Source organism: Oryctolagus cuniculus, chromosome 2 (assembly GCF_051225735.1).
Source record: "Oryctolagus cuniculus isolate XC-2025 breed Fujian yellow rabbit chromosome 2, ASM5122573v1, whole genome shotgun sequence".
Lineage (NCBI taxonomy): Eukaryota > Metazoa > Chordata > Mammalia > Lagomorpha > Leporidae > Oryctolagus > Oryctolagus cuniculus.
The window spans coordinates 155,838,750-155,859,360 of NC_142868.1; the positions used below are offsets into that span (position 1 = coordinate 155,838,750).

At 37.7% G+C, this 20,611-nt stretch overlaps 1 pseudogene; it reads right to left on the bottom strand.

The window, feature by feature from the left end:
- Positions 1–3,943: 3,943 nt before the first annotated feature.
- Positions 3,944–4,400, bottom strand: LOC138848738 (small ribosomal subunit protein uS17m pseudogene; annotated as a pseudogene).
- Positions 4,401–20,611: the final 16,211 nt, after the last annotated feature.

A 20,611-nucleotide genomic window follows, 5' to 3' on the forward strand; every position in this document is an offset into this window, starting at 1 on the left:
GAACATTGGAGAAACCCTTCAAGATATTGGCACAGGCAAAGAATTTCTGGAAAAGACCCGGGAGGCACAGGCAGTCAAAGCCAAAATCAACTATTGGGATTGCATCAAATTGAGAAGTTTCTGTACTGCAAAAGAAACAGTCAGGAGAGTGAAGAGACAACCAACAGAATGGGAAAAAATATTTGCAAACTATGCAACAGATAAAGGGTTAATAACCAGAATCTACAAAGAGATCAAGAAACTCCACAAAAACAAAACCAACAACCCACTTAAGAGATGGGCCAAGGACTTCAATAGACATTTTTCAAAAGAGGAAATCCAAATGGCCAACAGGCACATGAAAAAATGTTCAAGGTCACTAGCAATCAGGGAAATACAAATCAAAAGCACAATGAGGTTTCACCTCACCCCAGTTAGAATGGCTCACATACAGAAATCTACCAACAACAGATGCTGGTGAGGATGTGGGGAAAAAGGGACACTAACCCACTGTTGGTGGGAATGCAAACTGGTCAAGCCACTATGGAAATCAGTCTGGAGATTCCTAAGAAACCTGAATATAACCCTACCGTTTGACCCAGCCATCCCACTCCTTGGAATTTACCCAAAGTTTAAATTGATAAACAAAAAAGCGGTCTGCACCCTAATGTTTATTGCAGCACAATTCACAATAGCCAAGACCTGGAACCAACCTAAATGCCCATCAATGGTAGACTGGATAAAGAAATTATGGGATATGTATTCTTTAGAATACTATACCTCAGTAAGAAACAACGAAATCCAGTCATTTGCAACAAAATGGAGGAATCTGGAACACATCATGCTGAGTGAAGTAAGCCAGTCCCAAAGGGACAAATACCATATGTTCTCCCTGATCGGTGACAACTGACTGAACACCAAAAGGAAACCTCCTGAAGTGAAATGGACTCTATGAGAAATGGTGTCTTGATCAGCATAGCCCTGACTGCTAATGGACAACTTAATACATTATCCCTCTTAGTAGTTTTTTTGTCTGTTCTACTTAATATGACTGGTTTAATTCTGTAATTATCACAGTTATTCTTAAGTGTTGAAAATTAACTGAAATGTGATTCCTGTTAAACATAAGAGTGGGAATAAGAGAGGGAAGAGATGTATAATTTGGGGCATGCTCGGGCTGACTTGCCCCAATTGGTAGAGTTGGAAACATACCAGGGGATTCCAATTCAATTCCATCAAGGTGGCATGTGCCAATGCCATCTCACTATTCCAAGTGATCAATTTCAGTTCACAATTGATCATAATGAAAGGACTAAGAGTCAAAGGGAGCACATAAAAAAGTCTAGTATCTGCTAACACTAACCGATAGAATAAATAAAGGGGAGAGTGATCCAACATGGGAAGTGAGATACTCAGCAGACTCATAGAATAGCGGATGTCCTAAATAGCACTCTGGCCTCAGAATCAGCCCTAAAGGCACTCGGATCTGGCTGAAAAGCCCATGAGAATATTTCAGGCATGGAAAGCCAAGACACTCTGGCAAAAAGATCTCTGTGAGTGAGACCCCAGTGGAAAGAACAGGTCTTCAAAGAGGGAGGTGCCTTTCTCTGAAGGGAGGAGAGAACCTCCACTTTGACTATGACCGTGTCTAAACAAGATAAGAGTCGGAGAACTCAAGGGGCTTCCATAGCCTTGGAAACTCATGACTGGTGCATAGGGAGATTACTGATGCCATAAACAGGAGTGTCAATTTGTAAAGTCACTGTGCACTTACTCCTCATGTAGGATCTCTGTCCTTAATGTGCTGTACATTGAGGCTTAATGCTATAACGAGTACGCAAACAGTATATTTCACTTTGTGTTTCTATGGGGGTGCAAACGATTGAAATCTTTACTTAATGTACACTAAACTGATCTTCTGTAAAAAAAAAAAAAAAAAAAAAAAAAAAAAAAAAAAAGAAATTATCAATTCCCAACTTGATTCGCACTGGGATTAAACATGACAATAGGTCTGATCTGATTTCATCATCATTTAAAAAAAAATCATCTATTATTTTTCACTTTATGTTTCTGTGTGGGAGCAAACTGTTGAAATACTTACTTAAGGTATACTAAGCTGATCTTCTGTATATTAAGATAATCAAAAATGAATCTTGATGTGAATGGAAGGGGAGAGGGAGTGGGAAAGGGGAGGGTTGTGGGTGGGAGGGACGGTATGGGGGGGGGGAAGCCATTGTAACCCATGAGTCGTACTTTGGAAATTTATATTCATTAAATAAAAGATAAAAAAAAAAGAGTCAAAGAAGGGCATTAGGGAATGATTAAGGAATTGATTTAACAAGAAGATGTGACTATAGTAAATGTACATGCACCAAATGCCAGTATGACTGCTTATTTAAACAAATATTAATATATCTAAAGGGCCGGCGCCGTGGCTCACTAGGCTAATCCTCCGCCTAGCGGCGCCGGCACACCGGGTTCTAGTCCCAGTCGGGGCGCCGGATTCTGTCCCGGTTGCCCCTCTTCCAGGCCAGCCCTCTGCTGTGGCCAGGGAGTGCAGTGGAGGATGGCCCAGGTGCTTGGGCCCTGCACCCCATGGGAGACCAGGAAAAGCACCTGGCTCCTGGCTCCTGCCATCGGATCAGCGCGGTGCGCCGGCCGCATCGCGCCGGCCGCGGCGGCCATTGGAGGGTGAACCAACGGCAAAGGAAGACCTTTCTCTCTGTCTCTCTCTCTCACTGTCCACTCTGCCTGTCAAAAAAAAAAAAAATATATCTAAAGGGTGATATAGACTACAATACAATAATAATGGGGGTTTCAACACAATATTAATTTACATTGTGGGCCAAATGTACCTAATTTAAAAATAAAAGATATTTCATCACACAACTTCAGAATATACCTTCTTTTCAATGGTGCATGGAACTTGCTCTAGGAGAGAACTTTGGCTAGGCCATAAAGCAAATCTCAACAAATTCTAAAAAAACTGAAATCATGCCATGCATCTTCTGACATCAATAGAATTAAATTGGAAATTAACAACTTAGAAAATTGTAGAAAATATGCAAATATATGGAGACTGAGCAACATGCTCCTGAATGAACAATGGGTTATAGAAGAAATCAAAAGGAAATAAAAAAAAAATTCCTAGAAATAATGAAGATGACAAGATAATGTATCAAAGCTTATATGATACAGCAAGAACAGTGTTAACAGGGAAGTTTATAACAATTAGTGCCTACAACAAGAAATTTGAAAGGCATCAAATAAATGATCTAACAATGCATCTCAAGTACCTAAAAAAAGAAGAACAAGGAAAATCCAAAATTAGTAGGATGAAAGAAATATTTAAAATTAGAGAATAAATAAACAAAATTGAAACAAAAATACAAAACATCAGTGAAATGCAGAGCTGTTAATAATGTAAAAGTATGTTTAATTAAAATAAAATATTAAACCTGATTATAATCTTTAAGACAAATTATGACAAGTTCTTAACTTCATTTACTTTTAGCTACTTCATAAATAATTCAGGAGAAACTGGACAGTTAGTGACAAAAGTTATGCAAATTTCATTTTCCACAAAGCAAAGGGTAAGCCTTTCCCTTCAGTTTCTTCTTCCAAATCTTCACTTTGTTCAGTTCTTTTATTTATTTATTTATTTATTTTTGACAGGCAGAGTTAGACAGTGAGAGAGAGAGAGGGAGAGAGAAAGGTCTTCCTTTTTCCATTGGTTCACCCCCCAAATGGCTGTTACGGCCAGTGCGTTGCGGCCAGCGCACTGTGCCGATCCGAATCCAGGAGCCAGGTGCTTCCTCCTGGTCTCCCATTCAGGTGCAGGGCCCAACCACTTGGTCCATCCTCCACTGCCCTTCCAGGCCACAGCAGAGAGCTGGACTGAAAGAAGAGCAACTGGGACAGAATCTGGCACCCCAACTGGGACTAGAACCTGCGGTGCCAGTGGCTACAGGTAGAGGATTAGCCTAGTGAGTCGCGGCGCCGACCTGTTGAGTTCTTTTAGATTTTTGGTGAGGTGAGTGGTTTCCACATTGACCGGATTCTCCTGGTAGGCTGTGTCTGCATGGAGTTTTCTTGTCACTGGACTTGGCACTTTTCCAACTTTGAAAACAACGTCAGCCACTTCATGTTTCACATGTTTTTTCCATGGGACAGGTCAAGCTTTGAGAGGCACAACATCCCCAACATTGCACTGCTGAAGGGCATCAATAGCAAAGTAAGTTTTTCTCTTATTAAAGTACTTTAATAATTAGGGATCCAGCACAAGCCTGCTCACTCTCACTTTAGCAGGTTTTTTTTTTTTTTTTTTTTTTTTTTTTTTTTTTTTTTTTTTTTTGCATTGCTGTCCCAAACACCTTCTCCATAACCCATTTGGCGTGGACTGAGGAATGAGTTATGGACATAATGTGTCTTTGGTCACTTCTCAGTCCTACAGTGAAAGTTCACAATTGGAGAGCTGATTTTTTAAAAACTAAACAAAATTGATACACCACTGGCCCAACTAACCAAGAAAAGGGAGAAGATCAAAATTAATACAATGAGAGATGAAAAATGAGATTTTAAAAGAGATACCACTGAAATAAAAAGAATCATCAGGAATTAGTATAGACATCTATATGCCAACAAATTAGAAAATCTACAAGAAATGGATAAATTTTAGGACACATGCAATCTATGAAAATTGAGTCATGAAGCAATAGAACATCGAAAAAGACCAAAAACCAAGATGGAGACTGAATCATTAATAAATGATTTTTTTTCCCAACAAAGAAAAGCCCAGGACTGATGGCTTCACTGCTAAATTCTACCAGGCATTTAAATAAGAAATAATTTCAATACTTGTCAAAATATTCAAAACAATTGAAAGGGAGGAAATCCCCCCAAATCCTTCTATGAAGCCAGCATCACCTCAAATTCAAAAGCAGAAGTAGATATAACAAAAAAAATCAGAACTATAGACCAATACCCCTAATGAACACAGTTGAAAAAATCTTCAACAAAATTCTAGCTACTCAGTCCAACAACACATCAGAAAGATGCTAAAATATCCTTCCATGATAAAAATCTTAAGCAAATTGGGTATGAAGGAACATTCCTCAACATTAAGGCAATGTAAGACAAACTCGCAACCCACATCATATTCCAGTGGGGGAAACCTTGGAAACACTTCCACTAAGATCTGGAACCAGACAAGGATGCCCACTTTCACCTTTGTTATGCAACAGAGTTCTGCAATTTTTTTTTTAACTTTTATTTAATGAATATAAATTTCCAAAGTACAGCTTATGGATTACAATGGCTTCCCCCCCATAACGTCCCTCCTACCCGCAACCCTCCCCTTTCCCACTCCCTCTCCCCTTCCATTCACATCAAGATTCATTTTCGATTCTCTTTATATACAGAAGATCAGTTTAGAATACATTAAGTAAAGATTTCAACAGTTTGCTCCCACACAGAAACATAAAGTGAAAAATACTGTTTGAGTACTAGTTATAGCATTAAATCTCAATGTACAGCACACTAAGGACAAAGATCCTACATGAGGAGTAAGTGCACAGTGACTCCTGTTGTTGACTTAACAAATTGACACTCTTGTTTATGGCCTCAGTAATCACCCTAGGCTTTTGTCATGAGCTGCCAAGGCTATGGAAGCCCCCTGAGTTCACTGACTCTGATCATATCTAGACAAGTCCCAAAGGGACAAATATCATATGTTCTCCCTGATCGGCGGCAACTAACTGAGCACCAAGGGGGAAACTTGCTGAAATGAAATGGACACTATGAGAACCAGTGACTTGATCAGCTATTGTCCTGACGGTTGATGTACAATGTAATACTTCATCCATTTTAATATTTTTTTTGTTCTAGTATCATTGGTTGAACTCTGTAATTAACACACAATTATTCTTAGGTGTTTAAATTTTAACTGAAAAGTGATCCCTGTTAGGAATTTGGAAAACACTATGTTGAGTGTAATAAGCCAGTCCCAAAGGGACAAATACCACTTGTTCTCCTTGATAGGTGACAACTAACTGAGCACCAAAAAGGAAACCTGTTAAAGTGAAATGAACACTATGAGAAACAGTGACTTGATCAGCCCTCACCCTGACTGTTGATGAGCAACTTAATATGTTATCCCTCTTAGTATTTTTTTTTTGTTTGTTCTACTTAATACTTTTGGTTGAATACTGTAATCAATACACAATTCTTCTTAAGTGCTGAAACTTAACTGAAAAGTGATCGCTGTTAAATGTAAGAGTGGGAATAAGAGAGGGAAGAGATGTGCAATTCGGGACATGCTCAAGCTGACTTACCTCGAATGGTAGAGTTAGAAACATACCAGGGGATTCCAATTCCATGCCATCAAGGTGGCATGTACCAATGCCATCTCACTAGTCCCAGTGATCAATTTCTGTTCACAATTGATCATAATGATAGGACTAAGAACCAAAGGGATCACATAAACAAGAATAGTGTCTGCAAATACTAGCTGATAGAATAAAAAAGGGAGAGAATGATCCAACATGGGAAGTGAGATACACAGCAGACCCATAGAATGGCAGATGTCCTAAACAGCACTCTGGCCTCAGAATCAGCCCTTAAGGCATGCGGAACCGGCTGAAAAGCCCATGAGACTATTTAAGGCATGGAAAGCCACCCAAGACACTCTAGGGGAAAAAAAAAAAAAACTAAATGAAAAATCTCCACGAGTGAGATCCCAGTGGAAAGAACGGGTCATCAAAGAAGGAGGTACCTTTCTCTGAAAGGAGGAGAGAGTTCTGCAGATTTTAGCCAAAGTCATTAGTGAAGAGAAAGAAATCAAAGGGACACAAATTAAAAAAAGAGAAATTAAATTATCCCTATTTGCAGATGACATGATACTACAAAGAGAGGATCAAAAGACTCCATTAAGAGACTATTGAAATTGGTAAGAGAGTTTGATAAAGTTGCAGGATATAAAAGCAACACACAAAAAACAATAGTCTTTGTATACACAAACAACACCATGGCTGAAAAAGAACTTGTAAAAGCAGTATCATTCACAATAGCTATAAAAATTTAACTACCTTGAAATAAATTTAACCAAGGCTGTGAAAGACCTCCACAATGAAAACACTTAACATTAAAGAAAAAATAGAATAAAAAATTGTAAAAAATCTTCCATGTTCCTGAATTGTAAGAAATAATATTATCAAAATATCCAAATTGCCTAAAGTAATTTATATATTCAATGCAATCTCAATCAAAATACCAAGGACATTCTTCTCAGATCTAGAAAAAATGATGTTAAAATTCATATGGAAACACAAGTGACCTCAAATTGGTAAAGCAATTGTAAATAACCAAAACAAAGCTGGAAGTATCACAATACTAGATTCCAACACATACTACAAGTGTTATAATCAAAACAGCCTGGTACTGGCACAAAAACAATCATGTAGACCAATGAAACAGAATAGAAACTCCAGAAATTAATCCACATATCTATAACCTACTAATTTTTGTTGAACAAGCTAAAATCAATCCCTGGAGAAATGACAGCCTATTCAACAAATGGTCCTGGAAATATTGGATCTATGCTTGCAGAAATATGAAAGAAAATGCCTACCTACAACTTATATAAAAATCAACTCATGGTGGATAAAGGATCTAAATCTATGACCTAATACTATCAAATAACTAGAGGAAAACATCACAGAAACTCTGGAAGACATTGACATAGACAAAGACTTTGTGGAAAAGACCCCAGAAGCACAAGCAATAAAAGTAAAAATGGACAAATAGAATTATATCAAACTAAAGTTTCTGTATTTCAAAATGAAGAGGCAACTGACAGAATGGACGAAAATATCTGCAAACTGCGCAACTGATAAAGGATTAATGCTCAGGATCTGTAAAGAGCACAAGAAACTCAACAACAGAAACAACCCAGTTAAGAAACAGAGAAATGACATGAACAGGCCTTTTCAAAAGATGAAACACAAATGTTCAACAGACACATGAAAAAATTCTCAGAATCACTAGCCATCAGGAAAATGAAAATGAAAGACACAATGAGATTTCACCTCACCTCAGACTAGCTATCACCGCATAATTAAAATATAATAAATTCTGGTGAGCATGTGGGAAGAAAGGTACCCTAATACACTGCTGGTGGGAAGGTAAATAGTACAACCATTGTGGAAGACAGTTTGGTGATTTCGCAGAAATCTGAAAAGAGATCTAACATATGACCAGCCATCCCACTCCTGGGAATTTACCAAAAGGAAATGAAATCAGTGTATGAAAGAGTTATCGGTGGCCCCAGGTTTGTTGCAGCTCAATTCACAATAGCTGTGATATGAAATAAATCCAGATGTCCATCCCTGATGATTGGATAAAGAAAATGTGATATATATTCACTGTGAAACATTACTCAGCTATAAAATATGAAGTCCTGCCTTATCCAACAAAATGGATGAAACTGGAAACCATTATGGTAGTCAAATAAGTCATAATGAAAAAGACAAATATTACATGTTTTCTCTGATATGTGACAGATAATATAGAGTATAAAAACATAGGAATGAAACAGACATATTGTAAAATGATTATTGTTTTAGGCCTTGTCTATACTCCTGTGGAATGTGGTTTTCCTACTTTTTACTTGTTGAATATTACTGTTAGTGGTGAATTAAACTTGTGATTATAGAGTTGATTAAAATTTTGTCTTTGCAGACATTTAAAAAAGAAAGTAAGGATGGCAATTAAAGGAGGAAGAAGCAGAGGGAGGGAAGTATGGTTATCTTCTTAGAACAGTGCATATGAAATGCATGGAATTTGTTTCATTTATATTAATAAAAATAAAAAACAATAAGGGAATTAGATAAATTTACTAATGGCTACAATAGCAATGAAAGAAATTTAACATATATGACATTGAATTTTAAAATGTTTGGATTATATGTCTTCAAGTACTAAGATTAAAAAGTAATAAATGTAATGAAAACTCCAAATATATTTATGGAGAAAATTATAAAACATTAGTGAAATTCTAAACAGTACTTGCCATTCACTTAGAAAAAATGTAAGTGGAAGTTCTCTCCTCCCTTCAGAGAAAGGTACCTCCTTCATTAATGGCCTGTTCTTTCCGCTGGGATCTCACTCACAGAGATCTTTCATTTAGGTCATTTTTTTGCTACAGTGTCATGGCTTTCCATGCCTGAGAAACTCTCATGGGCTTTTTAGCCAGATCCAAATGCCTTAAGGGCTGATTCTGAGGCCAGAGTGCTGTTTAGGACATCTGCCATTCTATGAGTCTGCTGTATATCCTGCTTCCCATGTTGGATCGTTCTCTCCCTTTTTGATTCTATCAGTTAGTATTAGCAGACTAGTCTTGCTTATGTGATCCTTTTGACATTCAATCCTATCATTATGATCTATTATGAACTTAAACTGATCACTTTGACTAGTGAGATGGCATTGGTACATGCCACCTTGATGGGATTGAATTGCAATTACCTGGCATGTTTCTAGCTCTACCATTACAGGTAAGTCCGAGTGAGCAGGTGCTGAACTATACATCTACTCTCTCTCTTATTCCCACTCTTACATTTAGCAGGGATCACTTTTCAGTTAATTTTAAATGCCTAAGAATAATTGTGTGTTAATTAGTTCAACTAATGGTATTAAGTGGAACAAAAAAATACTAAAAAGAAGAAAATAGTAAATTGTTCCTCGAGAGTCAGGACAAGGGCTGATCAAGTCATTGTTTCTCATAGTGTCCATTTCACTTCAACAGGTTTCCTTTTAGGTGCTCAGTTAGTTGCCACAGATCAGGGAGAACATATGTTATTTGTCCCTTGGGGACTGGCTTATTTCACTCAACATGCATGATATTTTCCAGATTCCTCCTTTTTATTGCAAATGACTGGAGACCTTGTCTAAATAAGGTCTGAGTTTGTGAACTCAAGAGGCTTCCATAGCCTTGGCAGCTCATGACAAGAGCCTCGGATGATTATTGACATCATAAATAAGAATGTCAATTGTTAAATCAACAATAGGCGTCACTGTGCACCTACTCCCCATGTAGGATCTTTGTCCTTAATGCATTGCACTATGCGAATTAATGGTAAAACTACTACTCAAACAATACTCTATACTTTGTGTATCTGTGTGAGTGCATTTTACTTAGTATACACTAAGTTGATCTCCTGTATATAAAGATAATTGAAAATGAATCTTGATGAAGAATGGGATGGGAGATGGAGTGGGAGATGGGATGATTGCAGGTGGGAGGGAGGTTATGGGGAGAAAAGCTGCTATAATACAAAAGTTGTACTTTGGAAATTTATATTCGTTAACTAAAAGTTGGAAAAAATATAAAAAGTTTCTTGTGCTTTTGCAACAAGGCAGCCCTGATAATCAAAATGACAATATTAAAATAACAATAACATAAAAAAATCTTCTCTGCTAAAGACATACTAAATGGATGAAAAGATACGCTGAGATTCGAGGGGAAGTATTTACAAGGCATTTCTTTGACAATGAATAAATATTGAGGTTGTATAATCTGATCATACAAATAAATAAAAATAGAATTCAGTTGTGGTAAATACATGAATAGGGATATCATAGAAAAGAAAACAAATAATGACAACAAAATGTCAAGATATTTCAAACCTCTCTAATACTTTTAATAAGAAAATAAAGTAAGTTGAGACAAAATTTTCAATAAATCAAATTTCTGTAGATTTAAAAAAAGAAATAAGTAAAAAATAGTAGTTTGGGTATTGACTTAAACACTTTAAAGAGCAAAATGCTAATATTTGAATAAAATAGAAGATGTGTAGACCAAGAAAATTAGCAATTGTACAAAATGTCTAAAATATGAACATAATTTTTATTTCATTGTAATGTCAAAACTAAAGGAAACAAATATTCATTAAGAGGAATATTGACAATTTTTATAGTTATATATCATAAATAATAATATTGTATATATTCATAGCTATTCTATTATATATAACATGCATTTATTATATAAATTATAGCATATGTATATTTTAGTATATTATCACTTTTCAATGGGAAAAATCCAATTAACAATTCATTGCCCGCATAGAGTATCCCTGCAGTTAATATTGGTGCATGTCCCTTATGACATGTTGCAATATATTTCTATTGGATATATACAAAGAAAAGGAATTGCCGGATCATATAGTATCAGTACTTAAGTTCTTTCAAAAGACTTATGGAATTTCCAAAGTCATTATACCTGTTTACATTCTCACCATACTGTCAAATTCTCAATACATAAGGCTTTAAGTTACTCCTCCTTGCTAGCACTTTCTAGTCTCAGTCTTTTAAAAGTGTTGCCAACGTCGCTACTAGGAATAAGGTTTTAACCCTGTATTTTTTGTTAGACTTAGTTATCACTGTGGTCATCTGGTTATTCCAAAACTTGTCACTTTCCTTTTCTCTTATTTTTAAACTTTTTGAAATTGAAATTCATACTGTTCTTAAAAATTTATTCATAAATGCTCTGAAAAGACGTTCACTGCCTTCTCTTACCATTTATCCGTGCCATTATTCCTTTAGAATTTCAATTCATGGCTACAAAAAAACAACATATATAGGACCTCATGTGCTCCTTCTATCAAACTGACTTCCCATAAAATCTTGATTCAACATTACTTCGTGGCTTTATGTGATCCTTCACAAAAGACAGCCATTATCCTAATTTTCTTTCTCAATAAAATTTCTCACTCTATTACAAGCTCCCAACAAATGGAAAATAAAATTTATCTCATGTACCTTGTTTTGTTTTTCATGCTTCCTAATGCTTCATATGTATTCAAGGATCAGAGTTTGCATATTTGAGAACTAATTTAATAAGTAAATCTATAAGCCTTATTAGCTGTCTTTGAGATTGTGAAGATGAGTTAGCATTTAATGAGTAAATTCAGATGCTGCTGCACTGGAACATTTTTAAATTACTTTCTGTGGCTTGTCTGTGTTGTTGGAACTTACTACTTTAGTTTTTACCTTTTAACTCTTTTTAAAGATATATTTAAATCAATAATGAAATGATTTTCTAAATAATCTTCCTAGGGGCTTGAAAATAATAAAGTCAAAATAATTATTTGATTTTCTGTACAGGGCTGTCTACAATAAATGCATATTTAGAACTATTGAGAAATAATAAAATAGATTTTTGAAGCAAAGACAAAAAATACTCACACACCTCTGATAAGCAGGATTCAGGATACTTGAATATATAGTCCATCCTCCATATCTGTGAGTCCCACATTCAAAGATTCACCAACTGCAGATTGAAAATATTCAAAATAAAAATTGCATCTGTATTGAACATGTACTTTTTAAAAAATAATTATTCCCCGGCACACTGGGTTCTAGTCCCGGTTGGGGCGCCGGTTCTGTCCCAGTTGCTCCTCTTCCAGTCCAGCTCTTCTGTGGCCCGGGAAGGAAGTGGAGGATGGCCCAAGTGCTTGGGCCCTGCACCTGAATGGGAGACCAGGAGGAAGCACCTGGCTCCTGGCTCTGGATTGGCGCATTGTGCCGGCCGTAGCAGCCATTTGGGGTGGGGGGTGAACCAATGGAAGGAAGACCTTTCTGTCTCTCTCTCTCTCTCTCTCTCTCACTGTCTAACTCTGGCTGTCAAAAAAAAATTATTCACTAAACATAGAGTATACTACTATTTCCATCACATTCATACTATATTATGTATCATAAGTAATCTAGAAATCATTTAAAGTATACAGGAGGATATGTATAGGTTATCTGTAAATACTGTCATTTTATATATTTGACATGCATGTTCACAGTTTCTAGTATCCAGAAAGGTTCTGGAAACCATCCCAGCAGCTATGAGGAGTGTCTGTACCAGCAGCTTAACCAATCCATGTGTTATGGACTGAATGTTGGTATCTTCCCAGAATCCGTATGTCAAATCTTAAACTTCCAATGTGACTGTATCTGGAGGTAACACTGTTAAGGATGTGACTAGGGTTAAATGAGGTTGTGAGAATGAATCCTTAATCTGATAGTATTAATTTCCTTATAATTAGATGAAAAGAAAAAGGCATCTCTCACTTTCATTGCTCATACCCTGAAAGGCCTGTGAGCACACAGCCAAAAGGAGACCATTCACAAGCCAGGAAAACATGTCTCACCAGAAATCAGCCCTGCTGGCACCTATTTGGTCATGGCCTTCCAATTTCCAGAACTATATGAAACTGAATTCTAGATGGTTTTTAACTCATGCACAGTGGCTAATTCTAGTTAAGTTTTTCATACTGTAAATTCAGATGACATGAGTGAAAGCTATCCTAAATTATTTATTTAATATACTGACATCCCAGAAATGATGCACAACAAATGATGAAAAGCAACATAAGGAGACAAGGGCAACATTCATCTACCATCTCCTGAGGAAAAAAATCAAAGTTCAATGTTTCTATAGTCACATATTTATGGCAGCATTATTCACAATAGCTAAGATACAGAAATAGGTTAGATGAGCATTGTAGGGTGAATGGAATATTATTTAGTCATAAATAGTGAAATTTTGTCATTTGCAGCAACATGGATGGAAATGGGATGGAATAAGGCAGGCACAGAAAGATACATACCACATGTTGTCACATGTGGAACCTAAAAAGTCAGTCACATAGAAATAGGGAATAGTAGTTACCATGGCCTGGAAAGGACATGGGGAAGCTTTGGGTACAGAGGAATGGGCAGAATGGTTAATAGTTATGGGGGTGCAGTTGGATAGGAGAAATAGCATTTCGTGTCTTAGGATAAGATAACTATGTTTGGGAACAATTGAATATTTCAAAACAACTAATAGAGATGACTTTAAATGCTCCTGACAAAAAGAAATGATAAATATCTTAAGTAATAAATAGACCAGTTATCCTAATCTGATCACTGTACATTGTGTAAATGTTTTAAAATATGAAACTGTACCTCATAATAATTACTGTTAATAAAAATGTATTAATAAAAACCAAATATTCAATATCTCCACTGATACTAATCCATACACATGCTTTCTTTTTTTTTTTTTTTTTTTTTTTGGACAGGCAGAGTGGACAGTGAGAGAGAGAGAGAGACAGAAAGATCTTCCTTTGCCTTTGGTTCACCCTCCAATGGCCGCTGCGGCCGGTGTACCACGCTGATCCGAAGGCAGGAGCCAGGTGCTTCTCCTGGTCTCCCATGGGGTTCAGGGCCCAAGCACTTGGGCCATCCTCCACTGCACTCCCGGGCCACAGCAGAGAGCTGGCCTGGAAGAGGGGCAACCAGGACAGAATCCAGCGCCCTGACCGGGACTAGAACCCAGTGTGCTGGCGCTGCAAGGCGGAGGATTAGCCTATTGAGCTGCGGTGCTGGCCACATACCCATCCTTTCTATGCTAAGTTCTTGACATAAACATTTGCTAATAAATATCAGAATTCCAGTGGTTTGGTATCTTAACAGAAAGGTGTTTAGGGACTGGCATTCTGGCCATAGAAGATTAAGCCATCATTTGTAACACAGACATCTCATATATGGAGTGCTGGTTCAAGTTCTAACTTCTCCATGAGACGCTGCTCCTTGCTTATGTCCCTGGGAAGGAGCAGAGGACAGCCCAAGTATTTGGGCCCCTACCACCCACATGGGAGACCTGGATGTAGTTCCTGCCATCCAGCTTCAGCCTGCCCAACTATGGCTGTTGAGGCTATTTGAGAGTGAATCAGCAGATGTAAAAATCTGTCTTTCCCTTTTTCTGTTACTCTGCCTTTCAAATAAATAAATTTAAAAAATCTTTAAAAAGAAAGAAATTTAAAAGGAAAGATTTAGGCTGGCGTCACGACTCACTAGGCTAATCCTCTGCCTGTGGTGCTAGTACACCGGGTTCTAGTCCCCGTTGGGGCGCCGGTTCTGTCCTGGTTGCTCCTCTTCCAGTCCAGCTCTCTGCTGTGGCCCGGAGTGCAGTGGAGGATGGCCCAAGTGCTTGGGCCCTGCACCTCATGGGAGACCAGGAGAAAGCACCTGGCTCTTGGCTTCAGATCAGAGCAGCGCATCGGCCATAGCGGCCATTTCCAAAGGAAGGAAGACCTGTCTCTCTGTCTCTCTCTCTCTCACAACCTAACTCTGCCTGTCAAAAAAAAAAAATTTAAAAGAAAAAACTTTTAAAAAGAATAGCATTTTTAAGGGAATAAAACCTTTAAAGATTATTTTATTTGAAAGAGTTTCAGAAGGAGAGGCAGAGGGACAGGGAAAGGGGAAGGGAGAGGGAGAATAGCAAGAGAGACAGAGAGAAAGAGTCTATTTGCTGGTTCACTCTCCAGATGGTCACAACAACCAGGGCTGGGCCAGGCAGCAGTCTCCCATATAGCTGGCAGGGATCCAAGCACTGTGGCCATATTCTGCTGTCTTCCCAGGTATGTGAGCAGGGAGCTGGATCAAAAATACTGCATCACAATGCTGGTCCCAAGATTTTACTCATCATGCATTCATTTTTTTTTCTTTTCTTTTTTTTTTTTTTTTATTATTTGACAGAGTTAGATAGAGAGAGAGACAGAAAGAAAGGTCTTCCTTCCGTTGGTTCAGCCCCCAAATGGCCGCTATGGCCGACACTGTGCCGATCTGAAGCCAGGAGCCAGGTGCTTCCTTCTGGTCTCCCATGCAGGTGCAGAGGCCCAAGCACTTGGGCCATCCTCCTCTGTCCTCCTGGGCCACAGCAGAGAGCTGGACTGGAAGAGGAGCAACCGGAACTAGAACCCGGCACCCATATGGAATGCTGGCACTGCAGGTGGAGGAAACCAAGTGAGCCATGGTGCCGGCTCCCAATCATGTATTCATTTTAACCATGAGCATTTTATCCTGTGCTGCTAGAGTCCCTTGCAGAAACCTAATACTTTATAATAGGGAGAAAGTGAGAGAGAAGCTATGTTGACGGGCGGTAGATAAGGGGAGTAGAGAATGTAACGGAATAAAAGATGCCCTTTTCATCAAGAAGTTTGGCCTGTTCATGTTATACAATTGCTTTATTGTACCTTGGAAGGTGTATAGAAATTCTTTGAAAGGGATAAATGGTCATTATTATTATTATTTTACAAAGAAGCATTAATGACTCTTAAACTGTGTCTCCTTTCTATTTATTTTGTTTTTTTTTTTCAAGAAAAATTGACTTCTATGCCTAAAATATTCCATTTCAACTTCAATGTACTTGTTATTATGCAATCAAGTACATCTTTTTCTTTGCTCTAGAAAATTTGACATTGAGTTATAAAGCAGATTAGATACCTCATTTTAATCCTAATATCCTTTACAAGGAGTCAATCAACTGAAACTCATAATCTTCATGTGTGTGTGTGTGTGTGTGTTGTGTGTATTATGTTTGTGTGTGATAGAAGTACAGAGAAGTTTTTGATTTTGCTCTAGATTAGGTTACAATCAAGCAAGTGACAGGTATAGAAATGTAATTATGTAAGACTTCAGGTTAAGGAAAGAACATATCTTGCGCAGGTTTTAAAGAGGATTCATGTAAAAGATGGAACCGCTAGAGATTAGGAAGAGAATAGGAACACAGCTGAGAAAGATGAAAATGTGTGAGTATGTTTGAGATGTCAGGCAGATTCAGACATGGTATGTTCAGAGGAATCATAAGGTATTGGGTGAAAGCTGGGTTACTGCCAGGCTGTTACATAACTCCATCAAGTGAAGAAGAGGAATGTCTGAAATTTTACATAGGAGAAATTGACTTCTATTTTTTGATCACTTCTATGTCCCAGATACTTTCCATTGATAATCTTTTTAATCCTTTGATTAATACTATTGGAAATAGGATTAACTTTCCTATTTCTGGATAGCTGTAATGTGGTAATGATAATTAAATAGGTGTGATGAACATTATGTAGCAGAGTTCTTAAATTAACTATTAATTATGTAATTTGTATCAGGTTTTTATGCTGACACTCCTAGGACTTTAAAATTGGAAAAACTGTCTCCCCTCTCCCTGTCACTGGTGTATCCTTTGTGTTTTGCACAGCATCTGAAACTGAGTAAATAGTCAAATATTTTATCAAAATAAATGAGCAATATGATTGAAAATCTAACAGTAGCATATGTAATGGATGTGAATAGACAGGAAGAATAATTATGTCTTTATGATATTTTCTCTTTTTTTAACGTTTATTTAATGAATATAAATTTCCAAAGTACGAATTATGGATTACAATGGCTCCCCCCCATACCGTCCCTCCCACCCACAACCCTCCCCTTTCCCACTCCCTCTCCCCTTCCATTCACATCAAGATTCATTTTCGATTATCTTAATATACAGAAGATCAGCTTAGTATACATTAAGTAAGGATTTCAACAGTTTGCTCCCACACAGAAACATAAAGTGAAAAATAATAGATGATTTTTTTTAAATGATGATGAAATCAGATCAGACCTATTGTCATGTTTAATCCCAGTGAGAGTCAAGTTGGGAATTGATAATTTCTTTTTTTTTTTACAGAAGATCAGTTTAGTATGCATTAAGTAAAGATTTCAACAGTTTGCACCCCCATAGAAACACAAAGTGAAATATATTGTTTGAGTACTCGTTATAGCATTAAATCTCAATGCACAGCACATTAAGGACAGAGATCCTACATGAGGAGTAAGTGCACAGTGACTCCTGTTGTTGACTTTACCAATTGACACTCCTGTCTATGGCATCAGTAATCTCCCTATGCTCCAGTCATGAGTTTCCAAGGCTATGGAAGCCCTCTGAGTTCTCCGACTCTTATCTTGTTTAGACAAGGTCATAGTCAAAGTAGAGGTTCTCTCCTCCCTTCAGAGAAAGGTACCTCCTTCTTTGATGACCTGTTCTTTCCACTGGGATCTCACTCACAGAGATCTTTTGCCAGAGTGTCTTGGCTTTCCATGCCTGAAATACTCTCATGGGCTTTTCAGCCAGATCCGAATGTCTTTAGGGTTGATTCTGAGGCCAGAGTGCTATTTAGGACATCTGCCATTCTATGAGTCTGCTGAGTTTCTCACTTCCCATGTTGGATCACTCTCCCCTTTATTTATTCTATCGGCTAGTGTATTTTCTTAAAGATGAAAGTGTTAAGAATTTTAATCAAGTTCACTTTAGTGGAAATGAAAAGAATGCACATAAGTTATAAAATGAGCAACTGTACAGGATCTCTGTGAGGATTATATCTCACTGAGAAAAATAATAAAATTGGGCAATTAGCTGTTAGATAAACTGATTTTTATTTTTGTGATTTTATTTTGGCATTATTCTACAATTAATTTATTTTATGCACTACATCTTTAGTCTGAACTTCACAAAGACTCTCTTCATTGGCCAGCTGAGAGAATGGAATAACTTTATTGGTAGAGTGTGTGCAAAATTTTCAGTTTACTGCAGCTGCAATATTAGGTGCACATAAAATTGAGATACAGCTCTTGTTCAAGTCATGTTAGTATTTCCCTGGCTAACATAAAGCCCCGACCTACAGGGAGCACATTTTATTTATTTCACTTTATATTTGTAATTCCCAGACATGGTATGTTGTTTGCAAAATAACTATGGTTGTTTAAGTGAAATAGTATTTTTGGTCTTTAAGGAATATTTTTCAATGACAGCCAACTGATGTAAAACTTGAATATCCAATATGAGTTAAAGGAAACTATTTTCCTAATATCTTAGAGAGACTGCATAGGAATTCATCATTAGCATTATCACTTGGCAGGGTGTTGAGCACCAGAAAAGCTGGATATTATTCACTCTGAAAGCTTTGAGGGCACACTATACATCACCTTGATTCTTTTTCATAGACTTTAATGCAGCAATCAGGGGTGTGCAGAATGAGAATTACAATTATTTTTCATATATTTAGAATTTTTAACAATGAGTATCACTTGTAAAATTGACTTTTTTTCTGATATCAGGAAAGAAATATAAATACATCCACATTACAGCATATTGCTTAGTGTGTTTTCAAGAATCATAGCATTCCTAAAAGTGAAAATTAGATTAGCTATGTTTTAGAGTTCAAGTTAAAATTTTTTTTAAGTATTTTTTTTATTTGACAGATAGAGTTAGACAGTGAGAGAGACAGAGAGAAGGTCTTCCTTTTCTGTTGGTTCACCCTCCAATGGCCACTGCGGCCGGCGCACCGCGCTGATCCGAAGGCAGGAGCCAGGTGCTTCTCCTGATCTCCCATGGGGTGCAGGGCCCAAGCACTTGGGCCATCCTCCACTGCATTCCCGGGCCACAGCAGAGAGCTGGCCTGGAAGAGGGGCAACCAGGACAGAATCCAGCGCCCATATGGGATGCCAGCGCCACAGGCGGAGGATTAACCAAGTGAGCCATGGAGCCGGCCCCCAAGTTAAAATTCTAATATCATAATTTCCTCTCCAGTGTACATTATGTATAGAGGAAAAATAAATATTTTTCTTTAAGTTGTGTGAATCTTAGCCATAATGCAGACAAATATATTTTGGAAGTAAGTTGGTTTTCAAAAATAAAATTCTCATGCTCAAGCTGACTTACCTCAAACGGTAGAGTTAGGAACATACCAGGGGATTCCAATTCAATCCCATCAAGGTGGCATGTACCAATGCCATCTCACTAGTCCAAGTGATCAGTTTAAGTTCATAATAGATCATAATGATAGGACTAAGAACCAAAGGTAGCACATAAACAAGACTAGTGTCTTCAAATACTAGCTGATAGAATAAAAAAGGGAGAGAATGATCCAACATGGGAAGTGAGATACACAGCAGACCCATAGAATGGCAGATGTCCTAAATAGCACTCTGGCCTCAGAATCAGCCCTTAAGGCATGCGCATCCGGCTGAAAAGCCCATGAGACTATTTCAGGCATGGAAAGCCAAGACACGCTGGGGAAAAAAAAACCTAAATGAAAGATCTCTGCGAGTGAGATCCCAGTGGAAAGAATGGGTCATCAAACAAGGAGGTACCTTTCTCTGAAGGGAGGAGAGAACTTCCACTTTGACCATGGCCTTGTCTAAATATGATCAGAGTCAGTGAACTCAGGGGGCTTCCATAGCCTTGGCAGCTCATGACAAGAGCCTAGGGTGATTACTGAGGCCATAAACAAGAGTGTCAATTTGTTAAGTCAACAACAGGAGTCACTGTGCACTTACTCCTCATGTAGGATCTTTGTCCTTAGTGTGCTGTACATTGAGATTTAATGCTATAACTAGTACTCAAACAGTATTTTTCACTTTATGTTTCTGTGTGGGAGCAAACTGTTGAAATCTTTACTTAATGTATGCTAAACTGATCTTCTGTATATAAAGAGAATCGAAAATGAATCTTGATGTGAATGGAAGGGGAGAGGGAGTGGGAAAGGGGAGGGTTGCGGATGGGAGGGACGTTATGGGGGGGAAGTCATTGTAATCCATTGCTGTACTTTGTAAATTTATATTCATTAAATAAAAGTTTGAAAGCAAAAAAATAAGAGAATATTCTGAGGTAAATAGGTTTTTTTTTTATAATTTATTGATTTACTTGAAACACAACCTTATGGGGGTGGGAGAGGGAGGGGGGGAGGGAGAGAGACAGGGAGAGACAAAGAGAAGATTCCAAATCCGC